Source organism: Anarhichas minor, unplaced genomic scaffold, assembly GCF_050575085.1.
Source record: "Anarhichas minor isolate MPS153535 unplaced genomic scaffold, ASM5057508v1 ptg000073l, whole genome shotgun sequence".
NCBI classification, from domain to species: Eukaryota; Metazoa; Chordata; class Actinopteri; order Perciformes; family Anarhichadidae; genus Anarhichas; species Anarhichas minor.
In genome coordinates this window covers 11,678,006-11,697,500 of record NW_027466519.1, presented here as the reverse complement: position 1 = coordinate 11,697,500, position 19,495 = coordinate 11,678,006, and the positions used below count along the sequence as shown (strand labels likewise).

Sequence of the window (19,495 nt, the reverse complement as noted above, 5' to 3'; positions counted from 1 at the left end):
TGAGGATAACGTATTAAGCAGATTTTTAGCATCGGGAGATGAAAAAGGGGCTTGCCCCGTTCACTCCACGCATTGACCCGGTATTGCAGCATTGCCGGGAACGGTGCACTCCTCAAATGCCTTGTGGACAACCAAACACCAATCCAAATGGATCTGTTGATTAGCTTCACACTTTAATGAACGACGAGGATCTCATTCGCTGTCTGTCTTCAAGGCTGGGGATTGTGTCAAACAAAGGCCTTGTTTATTCCTTACTGACGCCCCTCGTGGAACATCGCTGTGCTCCCAGCCTAAGTTTAATGCTAAATCCCTGCACTCTGGGATTATGCCATCTGGGAACCGTCATCCAGAGTACTGCGTCTGGGAATGCCGCCCCTGTCTCTGTCTCTTCCAACTCATACTTACCTGGCAGGGGAGATACCATGATCAAGAAGGTGGTTCACCCAGGGCGAGGCCCAGCCATTGCACTCCGGTTGTTCTGACCACTGCGAATTCCCCAAATGTGGGAATCTCGACTGCATAATTTCTGGTAGTGGGGGACTGCGTTCGCGCTCTCCCCTGATTGTTTTGTTGAAAAGAATATCAAGTGATTTGTACTTTTGATTGGAGGGGAGGAAATAGTACTATGGAGAATATTGCCCTCTTTAAGATGTGGGAATGGGTGTGGCTTCAGATTTGGAACAGGGCACGTGAACTCAGGCTTACCATGAGCGTTTTGACTTGGGCAACTAGGGACTTTGGCTGTTCTTGACAATGTTGCTGTATTTACTTTGGTTTCTCTTCATAACGCACAAGTCTTTCGCCTTTTACTAAAGACTTCCGTGGAGAGGAATACCAATGAGTTCAACCTATTTTTAGCAGGCTTTGCCATTTGGCTGAGCCTTGTACAGTTGTGAAAAGAAAGAAAGCTGTCCTTAACGAGACCACTGTGCTTGACCATGGAGTGCTTGGATGTGTGCCAAAGCAGCAGCCACTGCTATGTCCCTTGGAAAGAACTGCACCATGACAAGGGTGAAACGTGTCAGGAGGGTGACTCAGGAAGCAAACAGTTGGGGCTCATCGCTTCTCGGCCTTTTGGCTAAGATCAAGTGTAGTATCTGTTCTTATCAGTTTAATATCTGATATGTCCTCTATATGAGGATAACGTATTAAGCAGATTTTTAGCATCGGGAGATGAAAAAGAGGCTTGCCCCGTTCACTCCACGCATTGACCCGGTATTGCAGCATTGCCGGGAACGGTGCACTCCTCAAATGCCTTGTGGACAACCAAACACCAATCCAAATGGATCAGTCTGTTGATTAGCTTCACACTTTAATGAACGACGAGGATCTCATTCGCTGTCTGTCTTCAAGGCTGGGGCTTGTGTCAAACAAAGGCCTTGTTTATTCCTTACTGACGCCCCTCGTGGAACATCGCTGTGCTCCCAGCCTAAGCTTAATGCTAAATCCCTGCACTCTGGGATTATGCCATCTGGGAACCGTCATCCGGAGTACTGCGTCTGGGAATGCCGCCCCTGTCTCTGTCTCTTCCAACTCATACTTACCTGGCAGGGGAGATACCATGATCAAGAAGGTGGTTCACCCAGGGCGAGGCCCAGCCATTGCACTCCGGTTGTTCTGACCACTGCGAATTCCCCAAATGTGGGAATCTCGACTGCATAATTTCTGGTAGTGGGGGACTGCGTTCGCGCTCTCCCCTGATTGTTTTGTTGAAAAGAATATCAAGTGGTTGTACTTTTGATTGGAGGGGAGGAAATAGTACTATGGAGAATATTGCCCTCTTTAAGATGTGGGAATGGGTGTGGCTTCAGATTTGGAACAGGGTGAAACGTGTCAGGAGGGTGACTCAGGAAGCAAACAGTTGGGGCTCATCGCTTCTCGGCCTTTTGGCTAAGATCAAGTGTAGTATCTGTTCTTATCAGTTTAATATCTGATATGTCCTCTATATGAGGATAACGTATTAAGCAGATTTTTAGCATCGGGAGATGAAAAAGGGGCTTGCCCCGTTCACTCCACGCATTGACCCGGTATTGCAGCATTGCCGGGAACGGTGCACTCCTCAAATGCCTTGTGGACAACCAAACACCAATCCAAATGGATCTGTTGATTAGCTTCACACTTTAATGAACGACGAGGATCTCATTCGCTGTCTGTCTTCAAGGCTGGGGATTGTGTCAAACAAAGGCCTTGTTTATTCCTTACTGACGCCCCTCGTGGAACATCGCTGTGCTCCCAGCCTAAGTTTAATGCTAAATCCCTGCACTCTGGGATTATGCCATCTGGGAACCGTCATCCAGAGTACTGCGTCTGGGAATGCCGCCCCTGTCTCTGTCTCTTCCAACTCATACTTACCTGGCAGGGGAGATACCATGATCAAGAAGGTGGTTCACCCAGGGCGAGGCCCAGCCATTGCACTCTGGTTGTTCTGACCACTGCGAATTCCCCAAATGTGGGAATCTCGACTGCATAATTTCTGGTAGTGGGGGACTGCGTTCGCGCTCTCCCCTGATTGTTTTGTTGAAAAGAATATCAAGTGATTTGTACTTTTGATTGGAGGGGAGGAAATAGTACTATGGAGAATATTGCCCTCTTTAAGATGTGGGAATGGGTGTGGCTTCAGATTTGGAACAGGGCACGTGAACTCAGGCTTACCATGAGCGTTTTGACTTGGGCAACTAGGGACTTTGGCTGTTCTTGACAATGTTGCTGTATTTACTTTGGTTTCTCTTCATAACGCACAAGTCTTTCGCCTTTTACTAAAGACTTCCGTGGAGAGGAATACCAATGAGTTCAACCTATTTTTAGCAGGCTTTGCCATTTGGCTGAGCCTTGTACAGTTGTGAAAAGAAAGAAAGCTGTCCTTAACGAGACCACTGTGCTTGACCATGGAGTGCTTGGATGTGTGCCAAAGCAGCAGCCACTGCTATGTCCCTTGGAAAGAACTGCACCATGACAAGGGTGAAACGTGTCAGGAGGGTGACTCAGGAAGCAAACAGTTGGGGCTCATCGCTTCTCGGCCTTTTGGCTAAGATCAAGTGTAGTATCTGTTCTTATCAGTTTAATATCTGATATGTCCTCTATATGAGGATAACGTATTAAGCAGATTTTTAGCATCGGGAGATGAAAAAGGGGCTTGCCCCGTTCACTCCACGCATTGACCCGGTATTGCAGCATTGCCGGGAACGGTGCACTCCTCAAATGCCTTGTGGACAACCAAACACCAATCCAAATGGATCAGTCTGTTGATTAGCTTCACACTTTAATGAACGACGAGGATCTCATTCGCTGTCTGTCTTCAAGGCTGGGGATTGTGTCAAACAAAGGCCTTGTTTATTCCTTACTGACGCCCCTCGTGGAACATCGCTGTGCTCCCAGCCTGAGCTTAATGCTAAAGGACTGCACTCTGGGATTATGCCATCTGGGAACCGTCATCCGGAGTACTGCATCTGGGAATGCCGCCCCTGTCTCTGTCTCTTCCAACTCATACTTACCTGGCAGGGGAGATACCATGATCAAGAAGGTGGTTCACCCAGGGCGAGGCCCAGCCATTGCACTCCGGTTGTTCTGACCACTGCGAATTCCCCAAATGTGGGAATCTCGACTGCATAATTTCTGGTAGTGGGGGACTGCGTTCGCGCTCTCCCCTGATTGTTTTGTTGAAAAGAATATCAAGTGAGTTGTACTTTTGACTGGAGGGGAGGAAATAGTACTATGGAGAATATTGCCCTCTTTAAGATGTGGGAATGGGTGTGGCTTCAGATTTGGAACAGGGCACGTGAACTCAGGCTTACCATGAGCGTTTTGACTTGGGCAACTAGGGACTTTGGCTGTTCTTGACAATGTTGCTGTACTTACTTTGGTTTCTCTTCATAACGCACAAGTCTTTCGCCTTTTACTAAAGACTTCCGTGGAGAGGAATACCAATGAGTTCAACCTATTTTTAGCAGGCTTTGCCATTTGGCTGAGCCTTGTACAGTTGTGAAAAGAAAGAAAGCTGTCCTTAATGAGACCACGGTGCTTGACCGTGTGCCAAAGCAGCAGCCACTGCTATGTCCCTTGGAAAGAACTGCACCATGACAAGGGTGAAACGTGTCAGGAGGGTGACTCAGGAAGCAAACAGTTGGGGCTCATCGCTTCTCGGCCTTTTGGCTAAGATCAAGTGGTGTTGCGGAAAAATACAGCACAGAGAGAGCTAACAACGAGACAGCAATGGCCGCAAGGGGCCAAAAAGAGCAGTCGATCCCAAGGGTCGGGCTGAGACACATGCTACGATTCCAGGCAACCACGGAAGACTACAATCTGCAGTCCAGAGAGTTTTTTGGCAGGCAAGTCATAATTGGGCAGCTACAACTGAAGGTGGAGGAGGTGCACTGCATCCAGTGGAACCAGCAGGAGAAGGCGTTCGACGTTACACTGAGGACCGAGGAGATCTACCGGAGTGTGGCTGAAATATGCCGAGCAGAGGCAGGGGTACTGAACCTGGACAGACCTAATTTCAGAACAATAACTGTGCATATGTACAACCCCTTTGTTAATGACTCAGCACTAGCTGCATTCCTGGGGCAGTATGGAGAGGTGGTGACGGCTGCAAGGCATATAAAGGACACCCTGGGGTTTTGGACTGGGCGGCGCCAGTTCCAGGTACTGCTGTATCATGACGCAGAAGGTCCAGGAGGCCTGAAACATCCACCTGCCTTCTTCAGCCTTGGTGGAGATCGTGGGTATCTATTTTACCCACGGCAACCTGCTTTCTGCAGGAAGTGCAGACAGTCAGGACATTCAGAGGCAGGCTGTGGGGAAACAAGATGCCGTTTCTGTGGGCAAGAAGGGCATTCGGCCAAGGACTGCACAGAGCCAAGGATGTGCCATGGATGCGGTGGAACTGACCACCTGTACCGAGGTTGTCCTGGCCGCAAGAAAACTTTTGCGGAGGCTGCCAAACCGACTGAGGCTGGCGAGCCGAGTAGGGGAGCCACACAGAATGACGGGGAGAGGACGGTACAGGAGGGCTCCGGAGCCGACGCGTTGGGGAGTAAAGGGGAGGCAGCGTCCCGGGATGAGGGCACCGCCGGAACAGACGGAATGGCCAAGGCATCCACAGACATTATGGACGATTTTCCTGTCCTCACTTCCGATCCCTCCAAATCAAAGCAAGGGGCACGGAAAGGGTCGCAGGCATTTGGAACAGGACTCTCGACAGAGCTTGGAGAGAGTGGGGAGGGGGTACGGAGCAAAAAGTCAAAGGGGGGACAGACCAACAAGGGTGGGATTGAGGGGGGGAGGGGAGGGGGAACAGGTCAGCATAAGAGAGCCGCTGATAAAGTGGAGGAAGGAGGGGCCCAGGAGCAGAAGGATGGGGATACGGGTCAAGAGGTGGGAGGGGAGATGGGTGAGCAGTCATTGGGAGAAGCAGTTGCCATACTAACAGAAGGTTTAGGCCTGAGCTTCGATCTTCCCCCAGGCCTCCTCATGCTGTCGTCCCCCTTAGGGGAGGACGCTTATGAGGGGCTTAACAGACCAACAACGTCGCCAAACGCAGGGCCGTTTTCCTGGGCTGACGAGATGGATAAAGAGAATGTATACCTTTAGGGTAGTGGGAACCAGCAATAGGAATCTTTATTTAAGATGCACAATGGGTTTTTTTGGGTGGGGATGGTAAATCCTGAAGACTTTGCATAAGTGTATTTTGTGTTTTTTTTTTTTTTTGTGTGTATTGACAAATGCTGGTTACTGACATGTAACTGTGAAATAGAATTAAGTTGCATGATGCAAAACATGTGAAGTTTGTATGTTTGAAATTGTATGATTTGTGTACAGAATTTTGATAATAAAAAAAAAAAAATAAAAAATAAAAAAAATAAAAATCTGTTCTTATCAGTTTAATATCTGATATGTCCTCTATATGAGGATAACGTATTAAGCAGATTTTTAGCATCGGGAGATGAAGAAGGGGCTTGCTCCGTTCACTCCACGCATTGACCCGGTATTGCAGCATTGCCGGGAACGGTGCACTCCTCAAATGCCTTGTGGACAAGCAAACACCAATCCAAATGGATCAGTCTGTTGATTAGCTTCACACTTTAATGAACGACGAGGATCTCATTCGCTGTCTGTCTTCAAGGCTGGGGCTTGTGTCAAACAAAGGCCTTGTTTATTCCTTACTGACGCCCCTCGTGGAACATCGCTGTGCTCCCAGCCTGAGCTTAATGCTAAAGGACTGCACTCTGGGATTATGCCATCTGGGAACCGTCATCCGGAGTACTGCATCTGGGAATGCCGCCCCTGTCTCTGTCTCTTCCAACTCATACTTACCTGGCAGGGGAGATACCATGATCAAGAAGGTGGTTCACCCAGGGCGAGGCCCAGCCATTGCACTCCGGTTGTTCTGACCACTGCAAATTCCCCAAATGTGGGAATCTCGACTGCATAATTTCTGGTAGTGGGGGACTGCGTTCGCGCTCTCCCCTGATTGTTTTGTTGAAAAGAATATCAAGTGGTTGTACTTTTGATTGGAGGGGAGGAAATAGTACTATGGAGAATATTGCCCTCTTTAAGATGTGGGAATGGGTGTGGCTTCAGATTTGGAACAGGGTGAAACGTGTCAGGAGGGTGACTCAGGAAGCAAACAGTTGGGGCTCATCGCTTCTCGGCCTTTTGGCTAAGATCAAGTGTAGTATCTGTTCTTATCAGTTTAATATCTGATATGTCCTCTATATGAGGATAACGTATTAAGCAGATTTTTAGCATCGGGAGATGAAAAAGGGGCTTGCTCCGTTCACTCCACGCATTGACCCGGTATTGCAGCATTGCCGGGAATGGTGCACTCCTCAAATGCCTTGTGGACAACCAAACACCAATCCAAATGGATCTGTTGATTAGCTTCACACTTTAATGAACGACGAGGATCTCATTCGCTGTCTGTCTTCAAGGCTGGGGCTTGTGTCAAACAAAGGCCTTGTTTATTCCTTACTGACGCCCCTCGTGGAACATCGCTGTGCTCCCAGCCTGAGCTTAATGCTAAAGGACAGCACTCTGGGATTATGCCATCTGGGAACCGTCATCCGGAGTACTGCATCTGGGAATGCCGCCCCTGTCTCTGTCTCTTCCAACTCATACTTACCTGGCAGGGGAGATACCATGATCAAGAAGGTGGTTCACCCAGGGCGAGGCCCAGCCATTGCACTCCGGTTGTTCTGACCACTGCGAATTCCCCAAATGTGGGAATCTCGACTGCATAATTTCTGGTAGTGGGGGACTGCGTTCGCGCTCTCCCCTGATTGTTTTATTGAAAAGAATATCAAGTGATTTGTACTTTTGACTGGAGGGGAGGAAATAGTACTATGGAGAATATTGCCCTCTTTAAGATGTGGGAATGGGTGTGGCTTCAGATTTGGAACAGGGCACGTGAACTCAGGCTTACCATGAGCGTTTTGACTTGGGCAACTAGGGACTTTGGCTGTTCTTGACAATGTTGCTGTACTTACTTTGGTTTCTCTTCATAACGCACAAGTCTTTCGCCTTTTACTAAAGACTTCCGTGGAGAGGAATACCAATGAGTTCAACTTATTTTTAGCAGGCTTTGCCATTTGGCTGAGCCTTGTACAGTTGTGAAAAGAAAGAAAGCTGTCCTTAACGAGACCACGGTGCTTGACCATGGAGTGCTTGGATGTGTGCCAAAGCAGCAGCCACTGCTATGTCCCTTGGAAAGAACTGCACCATGACAAGGGTGAAACGTGTCAGGAGGGTGACTCAGGAAGCAAACAGTTGGGGCTCATCGCTTCTCGGCCTTTTGGCTAAGATCAAGCGGTGTTGCGGAAAAATACAGCACAGAGAGAGCTAACAACGAGACAGCAATGGCCGCAAGGGGCCAAAAAGAGCAGTCGATCCCAAGGGTCGGGCTGAGACACACGCTACGATTCCAGGCAACCACGGAAGACTACAAACTGCAGTCCAGAGAGTTCTTTGGCAGGCAAGTCATAATTGGGCAGCTACAACTGAAGGTGGAGGAGGTGCACTGCATCCAGTGGAACCAGCAGGAGAAGGCGTTCGACGTTACACTGAGGACCGAGGAGATCTACCGGAGTGTGGCTGAAATTTGCCGAGCAGAGGCAGGGGTAAGGCCGCTAGCCGGCTACAGAGTACTGAACCTGGACAGACCTAATTTCAGAACAATAACTGTGCATATGTACAACCCCTTTGTTAATGACTCAGCACTAGCTGCATTCCTGGGGCAGTATGGAGAGGTGGTGACGGCTGCAAGGCATATAAAGGACACCCTGGGGTTTTGGACTGGACGGCGCCAGTTCCAGGTACTGCTGTATCATGACGCAGAAGGTCCAGGAGGCCTGAAACATCCACCTGCCTTCTTCAGCCTTGGTGGAGATCGTGGGTATCTATTTTACCCACGGCAACCTGCTTTCTGCAGGAAGTGCAGACAGTCAGGACATTCAGAGGCAGGCTGTGGGGAAACAAGATGCCGTTTCTGTGGGCAAGCAGGGCATTCCGCCAAGGACTGCACAGAGCCAAGGACGTGCCATGGATGCGGTGGAACTGACCACCTGTACCGAGGTTGTCCTGGCCGCAAGAAAACTTTTGCGGAGGCTGCCAAACCGACTGAGGCTGGCGAGCCGAGTAGGGGAGCCACACAGAATGACGGGGAGAGGACGGTACAGGAGGGCTCCGGAGCTGACGCGTTGGGGAGTAAAGGGGAGGCAGCGCCCCGGGATGAGGGCACCGCCGGAACAGACGGAATGGCCAAGGCATCCACAGACATTATGGACGAGTTTCCTGTCCTCACTTCCGATCCTGCTCCCTCCAAATCAAAGCAAGGGGCACGGAAAGGGTCGCAGGCATTCGGAACAGGACTCTCGACAGAGCTTGGAGAGAGTGGGGAGGGGGTACGGAGCAAAAAGTCAAAGGGGGGACAGACCAACAAGGGTGGGATTGAGGGGGGGAGGGGAGGGGGAACAGGTCAGCATAAGAGAGCCGCTGATAAAGTGGAGGAAGGAGGGGCCCAGGAGCAGAAGGATGGGGATACGGGTCAAGAGGTGGGAGGGGAGATGGGTGAGCAGTCATTGGGAGAAGCAGCTGCCATACTAACAGACGGTTTAGGCCTGAGCTTCGATCTTCCCCCAGGCCTGCTCATGCTGTCGTCCCCCTTAGGGGAGGACGCTTATGAGGGGCTTAACAGACCAACAACGTCGCCAAACGCAGTGCCGTTTTCCTGGGCTGACGAGATGGATAAAGAGAATGTATACCTTTAGGGTAATGGGAACCAGCAATAGGAATCTTTATTTAAGATGCACAATGGGTTTTTTTAAGGTTCTCACTATAAACGCAAGGGGAATGAGGGACCCAGTTAAAAGAAGGGTTGTTTTTAATTTTGTGGAGTCGCACCAGGTTGCCTTTTGTTTTTTGCAGGAGGTACATTTACGGGATGGGGGGGACGTGGGGATTTTTTCGAGGGAGTGGACAAAAGGGGACTCAGTTTGGAGCGTAGGGGGGGTCCACTCTACTGGGGTTGGGATTTTATTTGGGTTTCAAGAGATCAAGGTGGAGTCTTCCTTTGTTATTGTCCAGGGGAGGATAATGGGCGCAGACATCACATGGGGGACAGTCAAGCTTAGGGTTATTGTGGTCTATGGAGCACAAACTCCAACAGAAAGGCAAGAGATGGCTGGTCAATTGGAGCCGCACCTGGCCACCAGTAGGCAGGTAGTGATAGGGGGTGATTTTAATGTTGAGTTGGGCAAGGGGGGAGATACCAGCGATGGGTTTATTTCCAACCTCATGGCTAAACATGGCCTGGTAGATGGGGCGAGGGAGGTCAGGCCACAGGTAACAGGTCCCACATGGCGCAACTCTAGGGGCATCGTTAAATGTTTGGATTATGTTTTTCTTTCCAAGTCTTTCAGGCTATTGGCAGGCAGACTGCTCCCTGTGTTCTTCTCAGATCATGACGGGCTGCTATTGGAAGTGCACTCAGATGTGCCAGTGTTTGGAACTGGGTACTGGCACCTTAACGTCAGCATCCTGGAGGAGGAGGTTTTCAACCAACATTTCCGTTCATTTTTCAAAGGCCTGGAAGGACTAAGGTCATTGTGTTCCGGAGTAATTGAGTGGTGGGAGGTTGCTAAAAAGCGGATACAATTTTTTTGTTTAAAGTATTGTAAAAGGAAGGCGAGTATGGCGAGGAGGGAGGTGTTTCGCCTTCAGCACCTTCTCGAACGTGAGTACGCCGGGGGAAACTGGGGCGGCATTATAAATCAGCAGGCTTGTGACTCCCTTAAAGCACAGCTTAGGGACGTATATGAGGGTAAGGCCAGGGCATACCTGTTGCGATCACGTGAAACATTCCGTGAGGAGTTCGAGACGTGTTCCGCTGCTTTCTTCAGCTCAGTACGGGCTGATAGGGCAAAACAGGTAGTGACCGGGTTAATGGACAAGCAGGGCAGGGTGGTGTCAGAAGGGGTAGAGATGGTGCAGGCTGCCACGGACTACTATCGCACAAGGTTTAGGGAGAAAGACATAGAGGTAGGAGGAGGAGAGGTATTCCTGGATTTTCTGACCCAGCGGGTGCCGAAGGATATAGTACAGGCTTTGGAGGCCCCGCTCACCCTAATAGAGATTGAGTGGGCCCTCCAGAGAATGAAGAGGCGGAAGGTGCCTGGCATCGATGGGCTCCCAGCAGAGTTTTATCTCAAGTTCTGGGATGTACTTGGGCCGGTAGTGTTGGAGGTGTTGTCCGCAATACTCCGCACAGGTACAATGGGAGGTTCTGCGGCCACCGGAGTTATCTCACTTCTTTATAAGAAGGGGGATCGTGCCGACCTAGGGAACTGGCGACCACTGACCATGCTGTGTGTTGACTACAAACTCCTGGCAAAGGTCCTAGCGGATCGTCTAGGCATAGCACTTCCTCATGTGGTCCATGTGGACCAAACATGTGGGGTAGCGGGGCGCTCAGTGAGATGGAATCTACAGCTCATTCGGGACGCTGTCGCGTGGGCGGAAGACCGGCACCTGCCACTGATGGTGGTTGGTCTCGACCAGGCAAAAGCTTTTGACAGGGTTCATTGGGGTTTTATGTTTAGAGTTTTGCAGAGGTTAGGCTTCAGTCAGGCTTTTATGGGATGGTTACGCATATTGTACACAGGTGTAGGGAGCATGGTTTCAGTTAACGGCCACCTAGGAGACATTTTTAGTTTGCACTCAGGGGTAAGACAGGGGTGTCCGCTTTCACCACTGCTTTACATCCTTTACATGGAGCCCCTGGCGGCAGCCATTCGGGCTGATCCGGGTGTGAGAGGTTTCCTGCTACCTGGCAGTGGGGGCTTACGAGTTAAACTGTCTCAGTACGCAGATGACACCACACTGCTGCTGGACACCGACACATGCCTTCTTCGAGCCTTGGAAATTTTCCAGAGCTTTGGTAAGGTGGCTAGTGCTAAACTTAATTGTGCCAAGTCTTCTGTGAAGTTCTTTGGGCGCTGGAAAGAAAGGACGGAGGTACCAGGGGGGCTGACGCTCTGCACGGGACCGCTGAAGGTACTAGGGGTCAGCTTTGAGACAGCCCATAGTGCCACGGCCAACTGGACTAGGCGCTTTATGGCAGTCCAGAAGAAGTTTGCTCTCTGGAAGAGCAGGGGCCTGACTTTGATAGGGAAAGTACTGGTTCTGAAGGTAGATATTATGCCATCTCTTGTGTACTTGGCATACATATACCCAATGCCAGTCAGTATGAGGAGACCTATTATGCGCCTCGTGTTCACTTTCTTGTGGGGAGGGAGATATGAGTATGTGGCGAGGGCCTGCATGCTGGCAGGGATTGAAGCAGGGGGAAGAGATGTCCCACACCTCCCGTTGAAGCTAGACTGCATATTTGTTTCTTTTTTGTGGAGGGAGATGTCAACTCCAGTCGTACACCCATCAGGACACTTCCTGCGGCTCTATTTTTCCTATCAGGCCAGGCGCGTGTTGGTCTGGAACAATTTAGGGCCCCGGGTGGAGCAACAGCCATGGCATTACCAGTACGCAGCCAGGTGGCTGCGGGCCCATCCCGAGGCCTCAGAAACCAGTGTCAGACTGAACCACAAATTCCTTTATAAAGTTGTCAGACAGAGAGTGATCGCACCGGCAGTGGTTGGGATCCCGAAGAGTATTTGGAAGGGGATACAGCCACGGGGGCTGGACAATGGTCTCAAAGATCTCAATTGGCTATGCCTTCACAAATGTCTGCCAGTGCGAGATGTAATGTACCGGCATAGTTTAGCAAGATCCCCTGTGTGCCCGAGGGAAGGCTGTATGGGGGAAGAAACTGTCAGGCATGTCATGTGGGACTGTCCCTTTGCTAGTATTGTGTGGAGTAGAGCAGCGACATGGCTGGGGAGGTTAGACCCTGGGTTTAAATTGACATGGACTAGGGTGGTAGAAGGGGGAGGTTTGGGGAGTAAACATTTCCTTACGTGGCTAATTATAAGCCTGGTTAAGAGGAGTTTGTGGGTGGCTAGGCAAGACCTGGTGGGAAAAAACAGGGAAAGTCGCTTGGAGGGGGTGTTAAAGAGAGTGGAATTAGATATAAAGGGGAGGATTGAACGGGACATCAGGAAGTGGGGGAAGCATGCTGCCTTGGAAAGGTGGAAAGGAGGTTTTGGGTGGGGATGGTGAATCCTGAAGACATTGCATAAGTGTATTTTGTGTTTTTTTGTGTATTGACAAATGCTGGTTACTGACATGTAACTGTGAAATATAATTAAGTTGCATGATGCAAAACATGTGAAGTTTGTATGTTTGAAATTGTATGATTTGAGTACAGAATTTTGATAATAAAAAAAAAAAAAAAAAAAAAAAAAAAAAAATCTGTTCTTATCAGTTTAATATCTGATATGTCCTCTATATGAGGATAACGTATTAAGCAGATTTTTAGCATCGGGAGATGAAAAAGGGGCTTGCTCCGTTCACTCCACGCATTGACCCGGTATTGCAGCATTGCCGGGAACGGTGCACTCCTCAAATGCCTTGTGGACACCAATCCAAATGGATCAGTCTGTTGATTAGCTTCACACTTTAATGAACGACGAGGATCTCATTCGCTGTCTGTCTTCAAGGCTGGGGCTTGTGTCAAACAAAGGCCTTGTTTATTCCTTACTGACGCCCCTCGTGGAACATCGCTGTGCTCCCAGCCTGAGCTTAATGCTAAAGGGCTGCACTCTGGGATTATGCCATCTGGGAACCGTCATCCGGAGTACTGCATCTGGGAATGCCGCCCCTGTCTCTGTCTCTTCCAACTCATACTTACCTGGCAGGGGAGATACCATGATCAAGAAGGTGGTTCACCCAGGGCGAGGCCCAGCCATTGCACTCCGGTTGTTCTGACCACTGCGAATTCCCCAAATGTGGGAATCTCGACTGCATCATTTCTGGTAGTGGGGGACTGCGTTCGCGCTCTCCCCTGATTGTTTTGTTGAAAAGAATATCAAGTGATTTGTACTTTTGATTGGAGGGGAGGAAATAGTACTATGGAGAATATTGCCCTCTTTAAGATGTGGGAATGGGTGTGGCTTCAGATTTGGAACAGGGCACGTGAACTCAGGCTTACCATGAGCGTTTTGACTTGGGCAACTAGGGACTTTGGCTGTTCTTGACAATGTTGCTGTATTTACTTTGGTTTCTCTTCATAACGCACAAGTCTTTCGCCTTTTACTAAAGACTTCCGTGGAGAGGAATACCAATGAGTTCAACCTATTTTTAGCAGGCTTTGCCATTTGGCTGAGCCTTGTACAGTTGTGAAAAGAAAGAAAGCTGTCCTTAACGAGACCACGGTGCTTGACCATGGAGTGCTTGGATGTGTGCCAAAGCAGCAGCCACTGCTATGTCCCTTGGAAAGAACTGCACCATGACAAGGGTGAAACGTGTCAGGAGGGTGACTCAGGAAGCAAACAGTTGGGGCTCATCGCTTCTTGGCCTTTTGGCTAAGATCAAGTGGTGTTGCGGAAAAATACAGCACAGAGAGAGCTAACAACGAGACAGCAATGGCCGCAAGGGGCCAAAAAGAGCAGTCGATCCCAAGGGTCGGGCTGAGACACACGCTACGATTCCAGGCAACCACGGAAGACTACAATCTGCAGTCCAGAGAGTTTTTTGGCAGGCAAGTCATAATTGGGCAGCTACAACTGAAGGTGGAGGAGGTGCACTGCATCCAGTGGAACCAGCAGGAGAAGGCGTTCGACGTTACACTGAGGACCGAGGAGATCTACCGGAGTGTGGCTGAAATATGCCGAGCAGAGGCAGGGGTAAGGCCGCTAGCCGGCTACAGAGTACTGAACCTGGACAGACCTAATTTCAGAACAATAACTGTGCATATGTACAACCCCTTTGTTAATGACTCAGCACTAGCTGCATTCCTGGGGCAGTATGGAGAGGTGGTGACGGCTGCAAGGCATATAAAGGACACCCTGGGGTTTTGGACTGGGCGGCGCCAGTTCCAGGTACTGCTGTATCATGACGCAGAAGGTCCAGGAGGCCTGAAACATCCACCTGCCTTCTTCAGCCTTGGTGGAGATCGTGGGTATCTATTTTACCCACGGCAACCTGCTTTCTGCAGGAAGTGCAGACAGTCAGGACATTCAGAGGCAGGCTGTGGGGAAACAAGATGCCGTTTCTGTGGGCAAGAAGGGCATTCGGCCAAGGACTGCACAGAGCCAAGGACATGCCATGGATGCGGTGGAACTGACCACCTGTACCGAGGTTGTCCTGGCCGCAAGAAAACTTTTGCGGAGGCTGCCAAACCGACTGAGGCTGGCGAGCCGAGTAGGGGAGCCACACAGAATGACGGGGAGAGGACGGTACAGGAGGGCTCCGGAGCCGACGCGTTGGGGAGTAAAGGGGAGGCAGCGTCCCGGGATGAGGGCACCGCCAGAACAGACGGAATGGCCAAGGCATCCACAGACATTATGGACGATTTTCCTGTCCTCACTTCCGATCCCTCCAAATCAAAGCAAGGGGCACGGAAAGGGTCGCAGGCATTTGGAACAGGACTCTCGACAGAGCTTGGAGAGAGTGGGGAGGGGGTACGGAGCAAAAAGTCAAAGGGGGGACAGACCAACAAGGGTGGGATTGAGGGGGGGAGGGGAGGGGGAACAGGTCAGCATAAGAGAGCCGCTGATAAAGTGGAGGAAGGAGGGGCCCAGGAGCAGAAGGATGGGGATACGGGTCAAGAGGTGGGAGGGGAGATGGGTGAGCAGTCATTGGGAGAAGCAGTTGCCATACTAACAGAAGGTTTAGGCCTGAGCTTCGATCTTCCCCCAGGCCTCCTCATGCTGTCGTCCCCCTTAGGGGAGGACGCTTATGAGGGGCTTAACAGACCAACAACGTCGCCAAACGCAGGGCCGTTTTCCTGGGCTGACGAGATGGATAAAGAGAATGTATACCTTTAGGGTAGTGGGAACCAGCAATAGGAATCTTTATTTAAGATGCACAATGGGTTTTTTTGGGTGGGGATGGTAAATCCTGAAGACTTTGCATAAGTGTATTTTGTGTTTTTTTTTTTGTGTGTATTGACAAATGCTGGTTACTGACATGTAACTGTGAAATAGAATTAAGTTGCATGATGCAAAACATGTGAAGTTTGTATGTTTGAAATTGTATGATTTGTGTACAGAATTTTGATAATAAAAAAAAAAAAAAAAAAAAAAAAAAAAAAAAAATCTGTTCTTATCAGTTTAATATCTGATATGTCCTCTATATGAGGATAACGTATTAAGCAGATTTTTAGCATCGGGAGATGAAAAAGGGGCTTGCCCCGTTCACTCCACGCATTGACCCGGTATTGCAGCATTGCCGGGAACGGTGCACTCCTCAAATGCCTTGTGGACAACCAAACACCAATCCAAATGGATCTGTTGATTAGCTTCACACTTTAATGAACGACGAGGATCTCATTCGCTGTCTGTCTTCAAGGCTGGGGATTGTGTCAAACAAAGGCCTTGTTTATTCCTTACTGACGCCCCTCGTGGAACATCGCTGTGCTCCCAGCCTAAGTTTAATGCTAAATCCCTGCACTCTGGGATTATGCCATCTGGGAACCGTCATCCAGAGTACTGCATCTGGGAATGCCGCCCCTGTCTCTGTCTCTTCCAACTCATACTTACCTGGCAGGGGAGATACCATGATCAAGAAGGTGGTTCACCCAGGGCGAGGCCCAGCCATTGCACTCCGGTTGTTCTGACCACTGCGAATTCCCCAAATGTGGGAATCTCGACTGCATAATTTCTGGTAGTGGGGGACTGCGTTCGCGCTCTCCCCTGATTGTTTTGTTGAAAAGAATATCAAGTGATTTGTACTTTTGATTGGAGGGGAGGAAATAGTACTATGGAGAATATTGCCCTCTTTAAGATGTGGGAATGGGTGTGGCTTCAGATTTGGAACAGGGCACGTGAACTCAGGCTTACCATGAGCGTTTTGACTTGGGCAACTAGGGACTTTGGCTGTTCTTGACAATGTTGCTGTATTTACTTTGGTTTCTCTTCATAACGCACAAGTCTTTCGCCTTTTACTAAAGACTTCCGTGGAGAGGAATACCAATGAGTTCAACCTATTTTTAGCAGGCTTTGCCATTTGGCTGAGCCTTGTACAGTTGTGAAAAGAAAGAAAGCTGTCCTTAACGAGACCACGGTGCTTGACCATGGAGTGCTTGGATGTGTGCCAAAGCAGCAGCCACTGCTATGTCCCTTGGAAAGAACTGCACCATGACAAGGGTGAAACGTGTCAGGAGGGTGACTCAGGAAGCAAACAGTTGGGGCTCATCGCTTCTCGGCCTTTTGGCTAAGATCAAGTGGTGTTGCGGAAAAATACAGCACAGAGAGAGCTAACAACGAGACAGCAATGGCCGCAAGGGGCCAAAAAGAGCAGTCGATCCCAAGGGTCGGGCTGAGACACACGCTACGATTCCAGGCAACCACGGAAGACTACAAACTGCAGTCCAGAGAGTTCTTTGGCAGGCAAGTCATAATTGGGCAGCTACAACTGAAGGTGGAGGAGGTGCACTGCATCCAGTGGAACCAGCAGGAGAAGGCGTTCGACGTTACACTGAGGACCGAGGAGATCTACCGGAGTGTGGCTGAAATTTGCCGAGCAGAGGCAGGGGTAAGGCCGCTAGCCGGCTACAGAGTACTGAACCTGGACAGACCTAATTTCAGAACAATAACTGTGCATATGTACAACCCCTTTGTTAATGACTCAGCACTAGCTGCATTCCTGGGGCAGTATGGAGAGGTGGTGACGGCTGCAAGGCATATAAAGGACACCCTGGGGTTTTGGACTGGACGGCGCCAGTTCCAGGTACTGCTGTATCATGACGCAGAAGGTCCAGGAGGCCTGAAACATCCACCTGCCTTCTTCAGCCTTGGTGGAGATCGTGGGTATCTATTTTACCCACGGCAACCTGCTTTCTGCAGGAAGTGCAGACAGTCAGGACATTCAGAGGCAGGCTGTGGGGAAACAAGATGCCGTTTCTGTGGGCAAGCAGGGCATTCCGCCAAGGACTGCACAGAGCCAAGGACGTGCCATGGATGCGGTGTACCGAGGTTGTCCTGGCCGCAAGAAAACTTTTGCGGAGGCTGCCAAACCGACTGAGGCTGGCGAGCCGAGTAGGGGAGCCACACAGAATGACGGGGAGAGGACGGTACAGGAGGGCTCCGGAGCTGACGCGTTGGGGAGTAAAGGGGAGGCAGCGCCCCGGGATGAGGGCACCGCCGGAACAGACGGAATGGCCAAGGCATCCACAGACATTATGGACGAGTTTCCTGTCCTCACTTCCGATCCTGCTCCCTCCAAATCAAAGCAAGGGGCACGGAAAGGGTCGCAGGCATTCGGAACAGGACTCTCGACAGAGCTTGGAGAGAGTGGGGAGGGGGTACGGAGCAAAAAGTCAAAGGGGGGACAGACCAACAAGGGTGGGATTGAGGGGGGGAGGGGAGGGGGAACAGGTCAGCATAAGAGAGCCGCTGATAAAGTGGAGGAAGGAGGGGCCCAGGAGCAGAAGGATGGGGATATGGGTCAAGAGGTGGGAGGGGAGATGGGTGAGCAGTCATTGGGAGAAGCAGCTGCCATACTAACAGACGGTTTAGGCCTGAGCTTCGATCTTCCCCCAGGCCTGCTCATGCTGTCGTCCCCCTTAGGGGAGGACGCTTATGAGGGGCTTAACAGACCAACAACGTCGCCAAACGCAGTGCCGTTTTCCTGGGCTGACGAGATGGATAAAGAGAATGTATACCTTTAGGGTAGTGGGAACCAGCAATAGGAATCTTTATTTAAGATGCACAATGGGTTTTTTTAAGGTTCTCACTATAAACGCAAGGGGAATGAGGGACCCAGTTAAAAGAAGGGTTGTTTTTAATTTTGTGGAGTCGCACCAGGTTGCCTTTTGTTTTTTGCAGGAGGTACATTTACGGGATGGGGGGGACGTGGGGATTTTTTCGAGGGAGTGGACAAAAGGGGACTCAGTTTGGAGCATAGGGGGGGTCCACTCTACTGGGGTTGGGATTTTATTTGGGTTTCAAGAGATCAAGGTGGAGTCTTCCTTTGTTATTGTCCAGGGGAGGATAATGGGCGCAGACATCACATGGGGGACAGTCAAGCTTAGGGTTATTGTGGTCTATGGAGCACAAACTCCAACAGAAAGGCAAGAGATGGCTGGTCAATTGGAGCCACACCTGGCCACCAGTAGGCAGGTAGTGATAGGGGGTGATTTTAATGTTGAGTTGGGCAAGGGGGGAGATACCAGCGATGGGTTTATTTCCAACCTCATGGCTAAACATGGCCTGGTAGATGGGGCGAGGGAGGTCAGGCCACAGGTAACAGGTCCCACATGGCGCAACTCTAGGGGCATCGTTAAATGTTTGGATTATGTTTTTCTTTCCAAGTCTTTCAGGCTATTGGCAGGCAGACTGCTCCCTGTGTTCTTCTCAGATCATGACGGGCTGCTATTGGAAGTGCACTCAGATGTGCCAGTGTTTGGAACTGGGTACTGGCACCTTAACGTCAGCATCCTGGAGGAGGAGGTTTTCAACCAACATTTCCGTTCATTTTTCAAAGGCCTGGAAGGACTAAGGTCATTGTGTTCCGGAGTAATTGAGTGGTGGGAGGTTGCTAAAAAGCGGATACAATTTTTTTGTTTAAAGTATTGTAAAAGGAAGGCGAGTATGGCGAGGAGGGAGGTGTTTCGCCTTCAGCACCTTCTCGAACGTGAGTACGCCGGGGGAAACTGGGGCGGCATTATAAATCAGCAGGCTTGTGACTCCCTTAAAGCACAGCTTAGGGACGTATATGAGGGTAAGGCCAGGGCATACCTGTTGCGATCACGTGAAACATTCCGTGAGGAGTTCGAGACGTGTTCCGCTGCTTTCTTCAGCTCAGTACGGGCTGATAGGGCAAAACAGGTAGTGACCGGGTTAATGGACAAGCAGGGCAGGGTGGTGTCAGAAGGGGTAGAGATGGT

At 50.2% G+C, this 19,495-nt stretch overlaps 20 non-coding genes and 2 pseudogenes across 20 annotated transcripts in view; all 22 read left to right on the top strand.

Moving 5' to 3' along the window:
• Positions 1–114, top strand: part of LOC142936711 (U2 spliceosomal RNA) — a 191-nt gene extending 77 nt beyond the window's left edge. Inside the window, exon 1 of the small nuclear RNA XR_012948854.1 lies at positions 1–114. This exon is cut by the window's left edge and continues 77 nt beyond it. This is a non-coding gene — a small nuclear RNA (U2 spliceosomal RNA).
• Positions 115–397: 283 nt separating this feature from the next.
• LOC142936613 (U1 spliceosomal RNA) lies at positions 398–561 on the top strand. Its single transcript, XR_012948763.1, has one exon. It is a non-coding gene; the product is annotated as a U1 spliceosomal RNA (small nuclear RNA).
• Positions 562–765: 204 nt separating this feature from the next.
• On the top strand, positions 766–882 carry LOC142936853 (U5 spliceosomal RNA). The gene has a single exon (XR_012948974.1). It is a non-coding gene; the product is annotated as a U5 spliceosomal RNA (small nuclear RNA).
• Positions 883–1,058: 176 nt separating this feature from the next.
• On the top strand, positions 1,059–1,249 carry LOC142936782 (U2 spliceosomal RNA). The gene has a single exon (XR_012948921.1). It is a non-coding gene; the product is annotated as a U2 spliceosomal RNA (small nuclear RNA).
• A 287-nt stretch (positions 1,250–1,536) lies between these two features.
• Positions 1,537–1,700, top strand: LOC142936611 (U1 spliceosomal RNA). Its single transcript, XR_012948761.1, has one exon. It is a non-coding gene; the product is annotated as a U1 spliceosomal RNA (small nuclear RNA).
• A 170-nt stretch (positions 1,701–1,870) lies between these two features.
• On the top strand, positions 1,871–2,061 carry LOC142936709 (U2 spliceosomal RNA). The gene has a single exon (XR_012948853.1). It is a non-coding gene; the product is annotated as a U2 spliceosomal RNA (small nuclear RNA).
• A 283-nt stretch (positions 2,062–2,344) lies between these two features.
• On the top strand, positions 2,345–2,508 carry LOC142936647 (U1 spliceosomal RNA). The gene has a single exon (XR_012948794.1). It is a non-coding gene; the product is annotated as a U1 spliceosomal RNA (small nuclear RNA).
• Positions 2,509–2,712: 204 nt separating this feature from the next.
• On the top strand, positions 2,713–2,829 carry LOC142936852 (U5 spliceosomal RNA). Its single transcript, XR_012948973.1, has one exon. It is a non-coding gene; the product is annotated as a U5 spliceosomal RNA (small nuclear RNA).
• A 176-nt stretch (positions 2,830–3,005) lies between these two features.
• On the top strand, positions 3,006–3,196 carry LOC142936708 (U2 spliceosomal RNA). The gene has a single exon (XR_012948852.1). It is a non-coding gene; the product is annotated as a U2 spliceosomal RNA (small nuclear RNA).
• Positions 3,197–3,483: 287 nt separating this feature from the next.
• Positions 3,484–3,647, top strand: LOC142936610 (U1 spliceosomal RNA). The gene has a single exon (XR_012948760.1). It is a non-coding gene; the product is annotated as a U1 spliceosomal RNA (small nuclear RNA).
• A 204-nt stretch (positions 3,648–3,851) lies between these two features.
• LOC142936851 (U5 spliceosomal RNA) lies at positions 3,852–3,968 on the top strand. Its single transcript, XR_012948972.1, has one exon. It is a non-coding gene; the product is annotated as a U5 spliceosomal RNA (small nuclear RNA).
• A 1,845-nt stretch (positions 3,969–5,813) lies between these two features.
• On the top strand, positions 5,814–6,017 carry LOC142936802 (U2 spliceosomal RNA; annotated as a pseudogene).
• Positions 6,018–6,304: 287 nt separating this feature from the next.
• On the top strand, positions 6,305–6,468 carry LOC142936679 (U1 spliceosomal RNA). The gene has a single exon (XR_012948824.1). It is a non-coding gene; the product is annotated as a U1 spliceosomal RNA (small nuclear RNA).
• Positions 6,469–6,638: 170 nt separating this feature from the next.
• LOC142936772 (U2 spliceosomal RNA) lies at positions 6,639–6,829 on the top strand. Its single transcript, XR_012948911.1, has one exon. It is a non-coding gene; the product is annotated as a U2 spliceosomal RNA (small nuclear RNA).
• Positions 6,830–7,112: 283 nt separating this feature from the next.
• On the top strand, positions 7,113–7,276 carry LOC142936609 (U1 spliceosomal RNA). Its single transcript, XR_012948759.1, has one exon. It is a non-coding gene; the product is annotated as a U1 spliceosomal RNA (small nuclear RNA).
• A 204-nt stretch (positions 7,277–7,480) lies between these two features.
• LOC142936817 (U5 spliceosomal RNA) lies at positions 7,481–7,597 on the top strand. Its single transcript, XR_012948940.1, has one exon. It is a non-coding gene; the product is annotated as a U5 spliceosomal RNA (small nuclear RNA).
• Positions 7,598–12,810: 5,213 nt separating this feature from the next.
• Positions 12,811–13,010, top strand: LOC142936799 (U2 spliceosomal RNA). Its single transcript, XR_012948931.1, has one exon. It is a non-coding gene; the product is annotated as a U2 spliceosomal RNA (small nuclear RNA).
• Positions 13,011–13,289: 279 nt separating this feature from the next.
• On the top strand, positions 13,290–13,453 carry LOC142936669 (U1 spliceosomal RNA). Its single transcript, XR_012948815.1, has one exon. It is a non-coding gene; the product is annotated as a U1 spliceosomal RNA (small nuclear RNA).
• A 204-nt stretch (positions 13,454–13,657) lies between these two features.
• On the top strand, positions 13,658–13,774 carry LOC142936849 (U5 spliceosomal RNA). The gene has a single exon (XR_012948970.1). It is a non-coding gene; the product is annotated as a U5 spliceosomal RNA (small nuclear RNA).
• A 1,880-nt stretch (positions 13,775–15,654) lies between these two features.
• Positions 15,655–15,857, top strand: LOC142936795 (U2 spliceosomal RNA; annotated as a pseudogene).
• A 283-nt stretch (positions 15,858–16,140) lies between these two features.
• On the top strand, positions 16,141–16,304 carry LOC142936608 (U1 spliceosomal RNA). Its single transcript, XR_012948758.1, has one exon. It is a non-coding gene; the product is annotated as a U1 spliceosomal RNA (small nuclear RNA).
• A 204-nt stretch (positions 16,305–16,508) lies between these two features.
• On the top strand, positions 16,509–16,625 carry LOC142936847 (U5 spliceosomal RNA). Its single transcript, XR_012948969.1, has one exon. It is a non-coding gene; the product is annotated as a U5 spliceosomal RNA (small nuclear RNA).
• The last annotated feature ends 2,870 nt before the right edge of the window (positions 16,626–19,495 follow it).